General features: G+C 41.5%; 1 long non-coding RNA gene across 1 annotated transcript in view; it reads right to left on the minus strand.

Moving 5' to 3' along the window:
• The window catches only part of LOC112058727 (uncharacterized), a 72,964-nt gene that overhangs the window by 2,374 nt on the left and 55,905 nt on the right, over positions 1–14,685 (minus strand). Inside the window, exon 7 of the long non-coding RNA XR_010599883.1 lies at positions 1,980–2,148. This is a non-coding gene — a long non-coding RNA (uncharacterized LOC112058727). The remainder of the gene's footprint in view (positions 1–1,979; positions 2,149–14,685) is intronic.

Here is a 14,685-nt window from a genome sequence, read left to right on the forward strand (position 1 = left end):
AAGCTGGTGTACAGCCAACAAGAACTAAAGATCTTGCAGCTGGTTGTACCACCTGTGCCTTGTGAAATTCCAGCCAAAAACAACCTCCCTTCCCCTCCCCCAGATAACCCCTCTATTAAAGAGAAGGGCATAAAATCTGACAACTTTATAATCAGGGGAAGAGAGTGAAAGGGGTGGCTCTGACTCAAGCACTGAGTTGGTTACGGAAGAGGATTGTTCTTACTGGTGCCAATGGATGTGGACAACTGACCATCTCTGTGGGCGTGCACAGCCATTGTGGGTGATCTAACTAGTGAGTTCAAATTCACACACACTGTGCAAGCCACAGTGTGCCAAATATACATAGCTGTTCAATGCCACCCTGCTGAGCCAATGCCAGAAGAGGTCACATGATGTTTGCATTATTTGGGTTAATTTGCGGGGGATGTACAGAATCCATGAAGGAAAACACTGAATACGTGCTGCTCTGAGACTACAAGCAGAAATCTTCCCTGAGATCCAGGCAGCAGTTCCCAAATCTAATGTTCTGGATGCCTCATTGATGTCCATGGAGCTACACATATGTAGTGAGAGCAAATTATCTGAATCTGAGATCCACCAGGCAGATCTGAGAGCAGAAATTTGCTCTAAGAATGTTAGAAATAAGGTTAAAATCATTGACTTCCAAAGTGGTAAAAAAATTAATTTACTGGTTTGTATTTTCTATTAGTAATATGTTTTGATAGATTCATTTTTATTTCATCTGATTAGGAATAGGAGGAAGTATAGTTGTGTGAGGAGGGAATTATGCATCTAGACCCTACCTAATGTATCTTCCCAATATAGATATACACCTCTACCCCAATATAATGCGACCCGATATAACATGAATTCGGATATAATGCAGTAAAGCAGCGCTCTGGGGGGGCGCGGGGCTGCGCACTCCAGCGGATCAAAGCAAGTTCGCTATAAGGCGGTTTCACCTATAACGCGATAAGATTTTTTGGCTCCCGAGGACAGCGTTATATCAAGGTAGAGGTGTGTATATATATAGAGAGAGAGACTGTTTATATAGATATGAGCAATTAGATACACTGCTGATGGGTGCTATAGTAAAACCCAAGATAGATATACCAAATCTGTGATTATCGAGGAATTCAGTTGTTGATACTACAGTGCACCCTATGGTGGCGGCAAGAGTAGAACTCAGATTCTCCAGCTCCAGATGCACAGGTCCCTGACACTTGATCTAAAGGAGATTCTCCAAGAGATGTAAGCAGCATAGAGTCTATGGCACACTGCTGAGCAGTTCTGTTTCTATCCAGTAGAGGGCAGTGGCATGCACACACACACACACACACCCGTTCAAAAAAATCTGCATTCCAGTTTTTCCTGTGAAAAAGTCTTAGGCAATTGAAAATCATTTGTCTAGTAGAGGTTGGTTTTACAATTAAAGGTCAACCAAAACTGTACTTAAAGCATTGGGGACTCTGCAAAGTAGTCCTTATAGACAGGAATTACCAACTAGAGGGGTTTCATTGTATAAGGACTATTACTGTAGACCTCTAGAAATGGGACACAACTTCTGCCCTGGGACCATACATGCATTGCTCCCTACCAACTCTGTGGAATGATATATAGAGGAAATAAGAGAATTATTATTTACATAGGTTCCATTTAACCACACTAAAGCAAGGCACAGCACTCATTGAATTAAATGACTGGGTCATCTTAATGTAATAAATCTATTAATTCAGATAATCATATATGTGATTTATACTATGCTAGACAATTGCTAACATGTCATTTCTTTGTTTAGGGATTTTTAATTTGAAAGTGCTCTAATCCTCAGTGTCAGCTGTTCCTGGTGGGTGATGACATATCTAGTGCGAGTGAAACATGCTGATGACATATAGAGTGTAGGAATCAAATGTCATAAGCATAAATATTTAAGCAATAAGACATGACAGGTAGAGCATTTCTTGGCAATTATAGCACACCTCGGGTGGTGTTATGATGAGGCATTTGTCCAAAGGCCAAGAGACTTAAACCACACTGGAAGTAGCACAATCGCCTGCAAATGTGCTGCTTGGACATCTTATTGACATTCTTTTCTTCCTGATGAGTCCTCCATTTTGCAGCTTGAGCCCCTATGATCCACCATTTCCTCTGTTAAGAAAAGCCCCAGAGGGGGATATATATATATATTAGAAAGTTATGAACACCTCAGTTACCTAAAAGTGCAGTTAGAATTAGGGTGACCAGATGTCCCGATTTTATAGGGACAGTCCCGATTTTTGGGTATTTTTCTTATATAGGATCCTATTACCCCCCACCCCCGTCCCGATTTTTCACACTTGCTGTCTGGTCACCCTAGTTAGAATAGAAGTTGGAATTCAGCCTCACTCTAGCATGCACTGTCTGCATTCACATTTTAAGTTTCGTAGATCTGGCATTTTCTCCTTTTGAGAGTGATTTCTGAATCAAGTGGACATTGACAACCTGGCGATGTGAAACTGAGCAATTCCTCCAGCAGTATTCAGAATATTGGCAGGATTCAAGTAGAAAACGCCATATAATCTTCATTTAGGAGCTGCTCTCTATTAGCCATCACCCTTGTTTTATAACTGCACCAATACTGTGAAATATCTCACTGTGTTCCCCTGAGACTAATAGAAATTTCTCTTGACTGAAAGGAGCAAAGAAAAATAAGTATTTTTTTCAGAAGCCCCAGCTTCTACTCAGTGTGCCAAAATACGTCAGCTGGTGTCAGTTGACATAACTCCACTGAAATCAAAGATACTAGACCAATTTACACCAGCTGAGGATCTGGCCTCAAGCACCTTCCACCATGGTCAGCCTTTAGTGATCTGGAACCCAAACTCCTCTTCTCTCTAAACTGTATTCAGCCCAAAGTGAAAATTAAAACAGACTTTGTGAACCTTTAATTTCCATGATAAACATTTTGTTGCTGTGTGGAAGAGCAGACTTATGTAGAAATTTCTCCATTTGGCTTAGTTCTGTACCATCTATGGGGATTCCTGCCACTTCCTAATATGATCATAACTCCTCTCCTTTTCACCTATCTGCCTTGCTGTGCTGGACACCATACGTGGAAAGGTCTGTATATACCTCTAGGTGTCAACTCTACAGAATTCCCCCCTCCCCAGGAATGTGCCTCAATTAGGAAAATTACATGCAATATAACAAGTACAAGCCTTCAGGCCAATTTTAGCACCACATTTGGTGAGGTGCTCTGCTCATTGTGTTGGGACCAGAGTTGGTTTCAATTTTTCAAATTTCAAAATTTTTTAAATTTCAAAATGCAAAATTTCATCAAGTCATTGTCCCCTCCCCCTTTTCTTTTCTCCAACCAACTACAGAGCTGGTGGAAATTTTTGAAATTATGAAAAACACAGGAATTTTTTTTATTTTAGGTTTGTAACTTCCCCTCCCTCGTTTTTAGACCTGTGTAGCATAGACACTGTGGTGTCTCTCTGGTTGCTTTCAGGCTAGCACTCAGCTTCTTTTTCTCTTGAGCAGTGGATCCAAATACCTTGTCCCCTGTTCTGGGCAAGGATCTCTCACTCTTCTCACTGCTCCTCAATGCTAGAGATGTGGTGTGTGGATTCTTCCTGGCTGGCATTTCCTCACCACATTCCATAGTTGGAACGTCACATACATGAGCGACGGATGAACCGCCCCTTCGGGAAGGCTAGCCCCAGACCCCCACCCCCCAGAGTCCCAAGCCCTCCCCTGCAGCCAGATCCCCAAGAACATCCACACACACACACACACACAACTGCCCCAAGCCGCTGGCCATCCTGTCCCAGCTGCACCGGCCCAAGCCACTGGCCTGAATACAGGGCAACCAATTGGCCTGAGCTGCCTCGGGCTACCAGCTTCAGGGGAGAGGAAGGGAGAGGGCAGGACCTTGAGGGAGAGCATAGGGGAGGCTTAGTTTCCCCTGGCCTATGATACCCACCGCCCATGTTCACATACTCCAGGGAGGCACCAAACCATTGCTTTTCCCTAAGACACCTATTCAGCTACAGTCAGTCTGGATGGCCTTTAAAATTCAAGGCACAGGAAAGCTAATGTAACAAAGTAATAAAAAAAAATGCAGGGATGGAAAAGACAGCAGCAAAGTTTTCTTTGTGATCATTGTTTAACACTGTAAGTAATTAAATATTAATGAAAGTATGCTACTTTCATTCTGTGAGCAATTTAATTCAATTAAAAATAAATGGATCTCCTTGGCTCAGTGGATAGACTGATATTCAGCATTGGCCTTAACTTTGTTTCAACCGCATTTAACTCCAGCACAGAACAGAGCAAAGTACTGTAAATGAAACATAGCCCCCAGCTAACATCGTTAACTCTTTACATCCCCGTGGCATGATTTTGTCACCTTGTTGAACCAGCAAGGCCTCTCTCAGGGAATATTGGCTCTGCTGTTTAACATGCACGAACAGTAATTTGTACCCAGTGTGTTATCTAAGATAGCTTACACTGGGGCACTGTTTTCTTGAAAGGAAGCCATTTCGGAAAGACTTAACAGGCCGGCATGCAATGAGCTGGTTAAGTGATATATCTGGGAACTTCATGCCAGATAATGTAGAACTATTCTTTTATTGCACTGAGAAGAGCTGTTTTAGATTCCCTTTGAGCCCATAGGCCATGTCTTTCTGATAATAAGAGTGTTATCAATGCTTTAATATTTTACTCAAATCTCTGTGTGAGAGAGCATCTCAGAGCTATTATTCAGTGCTGAAAGCAAAACCCGACTGCTCTGAATGAGGAGGAAAATGCCAATCTGTTGACAAAAAGTTAAACAGAGGTGAAATCTAAACTCTGGCCAACATTTTACAGCCTTAACGCATTGTTAACTTTTCATCTTATCTGTCAGGAATAGGAAACTAATGTTTAAAAACAATGTATTGCTTTTACAGGCAAGGTCAGTATTTGTTAGACTTCAGGGTTATACCAAGTATAGTCAGCCACTGCCATACAGAAATAATTGCTTCAGCACCCATGCTCTGAGTTCCTCCAAAAGTTATAGTCCCAATCTTTCCTCCAGTCAGCAGGGATTGGACTTTATTTTGTAGATTTTCTTTGTTTGTTCTGGGTTTTCAGTGGTGGCAGAGGGCCGGGGGTAGTTAAAAAAACGGTTAAGTGATGTTAGTGTAGAAAGTCTAGGTCAAAGAAGTGACTGTTGCATTTCACTCTGGAGGCACCAAAGTTCATGGTCATTCTGATCTCTTCTGGGAGTGAGGTCCAGATTTGTGGGCTTCTCTAGACCAGAAAGCATTCTTTGCTCAGCTGTGCAACTCCCAAGGAGCAGCAAAGGGGAAATTAAACAGATACTGTCACTGTGAGTGTGTGAGAGAAAAATCTCATTCAGAACATGAAGCTCACTGATGTTTCTCCTATATTGGTTTATATTAAATAATCCTACCTCATACACCCAGAGAGCATCTTATCCACAGTATGAGTGTACAGATTATGCCAATGATTATGATACTTGAAAAAGTCAGCCCAGTGGTCAACAAACTACCAAGAAGAAAAAAATTAGATTTCTGCTAAAAAAAGAGAAGGAAGAGGAAGAATTCTCAGTGTTTCTAGGTAGGTTACAGCTAGACAAATACAGCCAAAAAGATTCAGCAAATACTTTAGTGATTCAAATCTGCTGTTTGCTCTGCTGATAGTCATAATCCCTCTTCCTGACTTATTTGTGAATACACACGGAAGCAAGTCTTTATGTGTAAGACATACTGAGAGCCAAAGCACTGTGAATACTACTATATGCAAATGGCTTTGGGAGTATTCATACCTCAAAGGCTCTTGCAGCCATTCATATTAGTCACAAAACAGATCTGTCGTACAAGTAAGAACATATATGGGTTATGTGCAAACAGAAAAGGGGTTGTTCAGTCAGGGGAAAGAAACTATGCCATGTGACCTACGTAACCAATCACCCCGCAAGCATAATAATAGCAAATACTCACCAGTAGCCAGTTGTGAACAAATCATAGGCTAAACTCATCAAATCAATTGGTTAAAAAATCAGGAGCTGTTTGTGGCTAATCTCTGAACAGTAGAAAAGGATCCAGTTCATCAGATAAATTATTCACAATGAATAATTCGACCAGCTCTAGGTGAGAAACACTTTGTACCTAACAGCCCACGTGTTTGGAGACTTCCCTGATTGTTTTAATCTCTCCAAGCAAATGAGAGCCCTCAAGGCTCATTAGGGCTATTTACACAGTTCTTAACTGGAAAAAATTAGATCTAGAAAAATGAATAAATAAATAAGCCAATGTGAAATGTGAATGAGATAGTCATGTTCAAAACTGAGTTCCCAGGCTGATAACGACAAACAAAAAATTTAGCCAGCTGAACACATTTCTTTGACTTCCTTTTGGTTATTGCAAAGTAGCATCTCTGGAGGGAAGAGACAAAGAAATAGGAAACAGAAACAGTAGTATTTAAGCCCAGACGAAAATACCAGAATCTGAACCCAAATCTTGATCCAAATCAAAAGAAGATAATCTTGTGCTTTGGGTTCTGTGCTGGGACACCGAAGATCTGGGTTTGATCCCTGGCTCTCTCTCTCTGTGTTATTACTCTCTGTGCTTCAGGTCTCCATCTGTAAAATGGGTACAATGATACTTCCTTTGTCTGTCTTGTCTCTTTAGATTGTAAACTCTTGGGGAGCAGAGATTGTCTCTTATTCTGAGTTTGTACGGGGCCTAGTGCAATGGGATCTCAGTGGGGCTCTCTAGATCAGTGGTGAGCAACTTGCGGCCCATCAGGGCAAGCCACTGGCGGGCTGTTAGACCATTTGTTTACATTTGCACGGCTGCCCACAGATCCCAGTGGCCATGATTTGCTGTTCCCAGCCAATGGGAGCTGCGGACGGCCATGCAAATGTAAACAAACGATCTGGCGGCCTGCCAGCAGCTTGCCCTGATAGGCTGCGTGCGGTCCGCAGGCCACAGGTTGCCCACCACTGCTCTAGATGTCGCAAAATATTAATAAATTTTGCAGATGGCCTCATCTTTATAATCAGCTGAACCAAAACTTTGGATCCAAATACTCCTGAACTTTGGGTGCTTAAAGTCTGGATCCAGATAGGAATTTCAACCCAGACTCTTCTCCAGTAAAAAGGGTACTTCACAAAAGTTCTCTATATTGTTATTGGGTGAGAAAGACACATCCTCCTAACACAACAGTAGAGTAGAGCCTGCAACAATCCTGATCTTCTCTCCGACACAGAGCTATAACCGGCCACCAATCCACATGGATCCTTCTGAAACTCGGCTCATACCTACGAGGCATTCCCCATGGCACAGCTCGATGACCTTCCCAATCCAGCACAGCATCTAAAGCTGCCAGTGTCTCCCAACACAATACCATTGTTCCCACAAAGTTCCACCCTGCTAGAATCCAAACAAAACAAGTAGCAACAGGGCCTGGAAATTGCCAACTCAACCCACAAGTTAGAGGAGCATTCCATCGCCCTTTCTCTCAGGTGCTGAAATTTTGTCCGTGGGGCAGGACACTCCCCCTCCGCACACAGCGTGTTCTTGGTTTGGCCACGCTGACACTCACATGCCTCTCCTGACGGATGTTGTATCACAGTGCTCTGCCACTCCCATAATGCCCTTTATCAATCCCTGAGCTTGACTCTTCTCATTTTCTGGATATCAAATCCCTGATTTCGCAAGTGCATCCCGCTAAATAGATGTCACTAGCGGAGCATATGGAACCCTCCTTCACCGATGTTCTTGATTTTCAGGAAGTCCTTTCCCCTCCATGATATCTTTTGCCCATTTGTTCTGGCTCCGCTTAAACCCGACCCCACACACACAACACATATGTGCACTACTTAACTCCTTAATTCTGATCTCTGTATTGCCACCATAGACAACAAGTTGAGCAGCCTTCTCAATGGCCCCTGATAATGTAAGATCACCTAGGACAGGCTGGTGTGTGAGAGTGTGTGGAGGTTCATAGCTACATCTTTGTCTGCCCTCGAGTTTAGAGCGGAGAGTCTCTGACATTTGCACTAGAAGTTAGCAGTTTCTGAGGTAAACAGCACCATGACTTTCCATTCTGCCCTCAGATACACAAATGCAACTGCAATTGAACCCAGCAGGAGGTATGTAGACGTATGTGAGTGAAGAACTTGGGCTTGCAGCCACACTAATATTCAGTCTATGCTGCATGTTTAATAAGCAACTCCTGTGCATAGTGCAAGACAGAACAGGTCTAATTCAACCATCAACTCTCGAGACCTCAGAAAACCATCAAGCAGAGATAAACAGTGAGAACATTGACCCTGTGACTTCATGTGCATTTAATAATCCAAGTCTAACATCATCTCCAACAAAGAGCACTGCAGACCTCAAGGCAGGCATTCCTTGCCTCTTAAACAGTCTGTGTAAAAATAGTCACAAATTTTCAGTGTCATTAGAATATTAAGATACAAATATCACGACATAATGCCAGCATTCAATATTAAACATGGCCTGCAGCAGTACCACCTGGGGCTCTGATCTCTACAGCTTTCACCAGTTAAAGCAAGGCTGGGCCCAGTCAGTGTTTGGATAATAGGTCTCAAAGGAAAACATAGGTGCTACAGGAAGTGTTGTTAGCAATTCAGTAGGTGACACTGACCTACTGTGTGTTAATGGGCACCGTGATGTTGCAATTGCTGTCTTTTGGAGGAGGTACAAATGGAAGAGCGCTTGACTGCTTGACACTTTATCCAGGTGGAGTCTTATCTGTCATGTTCTTGCTAAGCTGCAAATTACTTAAGGTTTACCTAAATTCCCCCTGAAGTTTCCACTAGATACTGAATGTCCAGTCCTAAGCTATTAAATACCCTTTGCTGTGTGCAGTTAAACAGCTGCCACTTTTTCACTCCAGAAGTGGCTGCACTTCTATAGTTGGTGAATTGCTTCTTACTCAGGTAAAGTTGGTGGCAAAATGCCTGGGATTCTTAGGGAAGAAAAGCATGACATAAATGTAAGATATTATTGAGTCAATATATTATCAAATAATATTTGCATGGAGCAGAGATATAAATAATCCTTGCTTTTTTCCTCTAATATTTCTGGCTCTCCATTCAAGGCAGAAGCACAACACAAAAACATCTGCAGAGTCAGATTTGCATCTTAACCTTCATACCCATTAAAAAATATGGAAGTGTTTTTTTCTTTCTAAACGTTCCCTAGAAAGCCTTTGGGCTTTAGTTTATGCTCCCTCAAGATTTTTTTAATGGGAGGACCTAGCAAGTACATTCCTTCACCCTTCGTTTACCTGGGCTTGTGGTTAAAACCCATTGTGACCACTCTATGTGAAATCCTGACACACACTGACATTTACCAAATGACAGCAAGATCGAGTTGGGTGTTGGGTACCCAAGTCTTTGCATGTAATTATCAGGTAGAATTACAGGTAACTGAGGCTCAGCAAATTAAGGGGTAAGGATGAGGCAGCTCTTTTATTTGTCTAAGCTTTTTCTCAACTTGATTCTTTAAAGGGGCAGAGCAATTTGGTGTCCAATCTCATGAACAAGCTTAAAAACAATTTGGGGGTTGCCTTCTTGCAAATCAAAAATGTTAACAAACACAGGAAGTGTCTGTGAGCAAAGGAGGCTCACTAATATCTCAACCTCACTGGTAAAATATGCTAGGAGATTTTGATATTTGCAAGCAGCATTTTTTCTCTGACATTAGCAGATCAATCCATAGTCTCCAAATCTTAAACCTTCACACAAGATCTGCTTTCAGTTCTTGAAAGAAAAATCTACCTGTTTTCTACTTTTTCTTCTGTGTTCAGAACACAGTCCAACAGAAAAGCTTCTTAAATCAACAAGAAGCTTCACCTGGGATTAGAGTATCAGCCTATGGATCTGACCACACTGGATTTAAATTACATTTCAAAATAATATTTTAAATACGACAATCACCATTTCCAAGTCCTATGTGCATGGATTTTTTTTTTGGTTGGTTTTCTTTTAAGCACAAAAACTTCCAGTCACTGAAGAGTTGCCACCTTAAGTGTAAATCCAATTTAAACGTTTTTCAGTAGTAACCAACTTTTCTAAATCACACTTGAAGCGTAAAATGAGAATACACTTATTTTGTTGCTATATTTTGCATTTCCCTACCTATTGGTGGATAATGAAAATGAGATGACTCACTGACACCTAGTGGTTGCTGGGGAGACTGCATAAGACACTTGGAGCATACTAGGATATATACTGCAAACCAAACTCTTGTGCCTGTCTTCCCCTAACTTTCAAATGCAGGCAGACACATAGCATCAATAAGAGTCATTGCCAGTCTAGAATTATGGCAATCAAATTGACTACAGAATGGATATTAAGCAATGTTGTATGGAAGATGAGCTTGATGTGGTTTCGAAAACATCTGCTATTTCCTAATCTGAGGCTTTTCAGAAGTCTGACGTATTTAATACCACATTACCACCATCAACAGGTTGGGTAGTTCAAAGGCTTCTAGCCTTGTGCAAGCCATCGAATATTTAACTAGGGATGTGTGTAGTGGGGAGAGAAGGGAAAGAAGCCCTTGTAACTTAAGTAAAGCTTTTTCTTGATCTCAAAAAGTAATCTTGCTGTCCTCTGCTATTTGCTTACTGACATCCAAACTACAACAGAAACTTTGTCTTGAGAAGTGCTGAGCCCATCACTCCTGCTGCAGACAATATACGGGGCACCTCCCTGCATCTGGATCTTAAGTAGTTTCCCACAGTGCGAATTATTAGAGCATCCATGCAGGCGGTCAGAAAAACACCTACAACAAAACCTGAAAGCACTTGCCAAAACTTTTAAAAGTTTCTTAACTAGCACTTTTATTTTCAAGGGGCTGAATTATCCTCTTGCTGCCTGGGACTATAGTAAGCACAACTGGGAGTCATGCACATTAATTACTGCACACGGGGGTAAAAGCATTGCCGCAATATTCCTCTTACAGCTTTTATTGATGTGTATGTATGTATATTTATGGGGGATGAGGAACACTGGGAGGGACTCGCTATCCAACTAACTGATTTCCTGAGGAAGTGTGAAAGACAGAAAAAGAGGGTCAAGGGATAGGTGCATAGGGAACAGAGACACACACAGAGGGAACAGAAATCATTGTTTTAAAAAAATCCAAGCACTTAATTTCTTCACTTTTGTGCATGAAGAGAGCATGGGGATGGAAACTTGTAAAAAGATAACAGTGACCAATAAAGTTTAATATCCCTGTCACATGACACGACTCAGTAACCATGGTCTCCAGGGGTTAGTGTTACAGGCCTGAGCTGCCCAGTTGAGATCCAGAACTGAACTTCTCCAAAGCTTGAGGAAATGTAGCTACCTGGTTTTTGTTAATGCCCATCTCTTGTTGAGGTAAACGTGACCGAGTCCTGAAGTATTAGTTTAGAGGGGCCCCGGGACTGCCTGGTCTCATCAAATACACTTTTGTACTGTACAGATCCCGACCTCTATGTGGTATTTCCTTTTTGCAATGAGGATTTTCCTCCAACTGGAGGGTCAGTATGCAACTATATTTCTCTCTCAACAGTGTGTGTCCAGGGCAGAAATAATTCTACAGTGCTGCCTCTGGTCTCTGCTATATAGGCATTTACCCCACATTCACCACTGTTGTATCTGAATGCTTTACAGAAGTTATATGCAAAGTGAACAAGCAGATCCTTCAGCATAGATTCTTGGTCCCTCACAAGAATGTGTTTGAAGTTTTAGGGCTTGTCTATACTTGAAAGTTAATTTGAATTTAGGTAGAGTGTGAATTTAAATACTATTCCTGAATATAACTCCAAGTGTGGACACTCCTATTCCAGCATACCAGTGTCTTGTCCTGTTTTAGTTTAATCAATTTTGGATTAAACTACTTTGGATTTGGAATGTGGATTAAACTAAACCAGAGCAAGAATGTCCACATGTGGAGTTAATCAGGAATAGCTATTGTGGAATAACTCCACGTTAAAATAAGCCCTCAGGTTTAGGGATTTTTTGCTTATACAGGTAGGGGTTTCCTAATTTGATTTGTTGTGATTTTTTTATTTGGGAAAATTAGGTAGAAAAGATGATTCTGTGGTTCATCTATGATCTCTATGCGTGAGACACACACTAACAGCTACGAGACCTTATTTGTAACAAATCTGTGGCCATCTAGGACTTCCCAGTTGTCAGTATGCTGCACGTGCCATGGGAAACTTCACAGCAATAGTAAAGATAGACTCCAATCCTCCTTATTCAAAAGCACAATCTAATCTAAAGGAGAATCTCCATTAGCTGCTGCCAACTCAGAGCCTGACACATATTTGGACAGTTCTGGTTCTATATAGTAGAGGACATTGTTACACATACACATTACAGTGACATGGCAGTTATGTATTTAATTTAGTTGAATACGTTTTTGGCTCTATCATCAAGTATTATGGCCACTTTTACGCCAGTACAGACAAGAAGTGAGTTCCTTCTGCAAGATTTGAAATGACAACCCCACAAATGGCATTTCTTACATTTGGACAGAAAGTTGCTTTAGCATCTCTTTTAAAGAGCGTCCCATCAGATGGGTGTTTTGGGACGTTATATCCCAGACTTTCTGAGAGACAAATCAGGCTCAAAAATTGGATGTGGTCTGAAGTCAAATAAAATGAACTAGTCTTAGCAGCCTGTGCTGAGGAGAGAATTCCCTGGGTCTCCTCTTTAGAAATTTGCATTTGATTAGGTGGCTCTGTTTTTTAGATTACTTTAGAGAGCCTCATTTCCCACATTCCTATTACACCATTCTTCCAGGGTCAGGAGTGAAGCCAAAACATTTCCATATAATACAAACATGGATGACTGGAAGGGTGTTCTCGCTTGTTAAAAATGCACTGCGGGTGCAAGCGAGGCTTACTAGCATCTTTTCCTCCAGCACCTCCTCGGTTTAACATGTGGGCCAAGAACATCTCCCAAAACAGAAAGTGCACAAGTTCACGGAACATCCCGCATTGCAAAGAGAGACTAAGGAAATAGTCACAGACAGCCAGTCACACCCACAACAGCTGCAAGGCGTATTAGTCCACCATTTCTGAGTGAAATGGAGCACAGTGATGGCTTTAGGTCTTTTTTCACCAGTCCCAGAGTTGGGTAGCTCTGTTCAGACACATTGCATCTTGGGTATATTAGTGCAGATTATCTCCATGATTAAAAGATCCAGTGGTGCCAGGGAAGACCTCTAATATTGCACATTAGTGAAGCTGAGATTTCAGCAGTCACTACCCCAGGCAGTAAGAAGTCCAAGTTTCCAACTGTTCAGGGTGTATAGTCCCATGAGACATCTTCAGTGCTAATGGCAGAGCTTTGTTTTAGTGTATCCAATGTTGAATGCCTCACAACCTTAATATATACTGGAAACTCCCCATTAGCCCAAACTATCTACCCACTCCACATACAGAGGGAAGTTTTGAGAAGCATCACTAAATTGCTCAGCCTCTTCAGAAAAGGATTTTGAGAATCCCTCTTCTCCCTTCCCCTACTTCCCAAGGAACCTGTAGTCCAGCTAGCAAGTCAATACAAAACTAGACACCTGCATGCATGCTGATGATGATCCATTTCTGCAGAACTCATTACATGCTAGTTGCTCTACATAGGGTTCGTTGGGAGGGGGAATCTATTACAGAGAGAAAGTGTGGAGTAGAGTTAAGAAGCATTTTTCCTTCCCTTCTAACTGCTCTCCTTTTATCTGATCTCCTTCTCATGTTTCTGGGGTTTTTTTCTTCTCCTTCATCCTATAGAAGTAGTACTGAATGCTGATGAGATAATAAAAGGTCCAACCCCAGGCAATCCTTTTCAGGTAATTAGTTCAGCTACTGAACTTCTAAGAGTCATTTTTTTTCCATGTGCCCAGCCAGAAAACTTGGGTGGTTAGTTAACCTGGTTACTTCTGAGTATTCTTTGCAGGTCTAGCACTCACAAGTACAAATATTTTAACTTCAGGATGTTTCTAATTAAGCATAGCCTTGGCCTACATCATTTTATTTCCTTCATGCGTGCCAAAATTCAGAACTCCAGCTCCAAACAGGACCAAATCAGAACTCTGCCATAAACCTATGTATAATGGTGCCAAGCAAGCCCATAGAAGTGTACGCCCTTATCGTAAAAGGAGAGAGCACTGGGTTTGTGCCTTTTTATTTAGCTTCTTTATGATGTATAAATAAGCCTGCAAAATTTTTGCCACAGGAAAAAAAGGTTGGGTTGGTTTTTTGTTTTGCTTGCTTTTTATATTAGAAATTCAGGTTGTCTCCACCCTGGAAGACTCTATGTTAATGAGATAACATCCCAACTGACAAAAGACTAAAAGATATGTGTATAAGGAATTTTCAATCAAATTGTTTCAATTTTTTTAACTTCTTTTTGTTAACATCTGCTTAAATTCAGTGCCTCATGAACACGTTGAAGAAATTAACTTGTGGAGTTCATTGTCGCCAAATGTCAGACATGCCAACAGCTCAGTAGTATTTGAAAACTGACAAGGCATGTGTGTGGATGAGAACTTAACTGTTACATTAGACAGGAACAAAAAATACACAATCTCTCCTGCTTCAGCAAATGCGACAACCACTGACTGACAACGGTGAGGGAGATTAACTTCCCCTAAGGGCAGGTTATTTCATAAATGG

Source organism: Chrysemys picta, chromosome 3, assembly GCF_011386835.1.
Source record: "Chrysemys picta bellii isolate R12L10 chromosome 3, ASM1138683v2, whole genome shotgun sequence".
Classification (NCBI taxonomy): domain Eukaryota; kingdom Metazoa; phylum Chordata; order Testudines; family Emydidae; genus Chrysemys; species Chrysemys picta.